Raw genomic sequence first — 793 nt, 5'->3', positions numbered from 1 at the left:
CCCAGTGCTCGAAATGTCAAGCTGCCGAAGGGCAGTAACGCACGGGTTAACGGCGGACGTAACTATGACGTTCTTAAGGTAGCCAAATGCCTCGTCATCTAATTAGTGACGCGCATGAATGGATCAACTAGATTCCCACTGTCCCTACTTACTTCTAGTGAAACCACAGCCAAGGGAACGGGCTTGGAAAGAACAGCGGGGAAAGAAGACCCTATTGAGCTTGACTCTAGTGTGCAAGCGGTAGATCATGGTGGCGGTGTAGACAGGTGGGTGCGTGAAAGACCACTGCGTTTTTGTGATGTACCTATTGTTGCAGATGGGGAGTTTGGCTGGGGCGGCACATCTACTAGAAAGCAACGTAGATGTCCTAAGGTAGACACTGGGAGGACGGAAACCTCGCTTTGCGCACAAGGGCACAAGTCTGCTTAATACTTAATATATTGCGAAAGCACGGCCTAGCGATCCCCTAGGCTGCGGTCTGTGCACCTAGGGGTGACAGAAAAGTTACCATAGGGATAACTGGTTTGTTGCGTATAAGCGTCCTTAGCGTCTACGCAGTTTGATTCTTCGATGTCGGCTCTTCCTATCATTGCGAAGCAGGATTCGCAAAGTGTTGGATTGTTCACCCATAAGAAGGGAACGTGAGCTGGGTTTAGACCGTCGTGAGACAGGTTAGTTTTACCCTACTGTTCGGAGCCTGCAAGCAGTGCGTACAAGTACGAGAGGAACGTATTCACGGGACCACTGGTTACGCGCTTATCTGACAAGGTACGGTGCTCCGCTACGTCCTCGC

The sequence above is a fragment of the Coniosporium apollinis genome (assembly GCF_000281105.1).
Source record: "Coniosporium apollinis CBS 100218 chromosome Unknown supercont1.162, whole genome shotgun sequence".
NCBI classification, from domain to species: Eukaryota; Fungi; Ascomycota; class Dothideomycetes; genus Coniosporium; species Coniosporium apollinis.
This window is presented reverse-complemented; position numbering follows the sequence as displayed.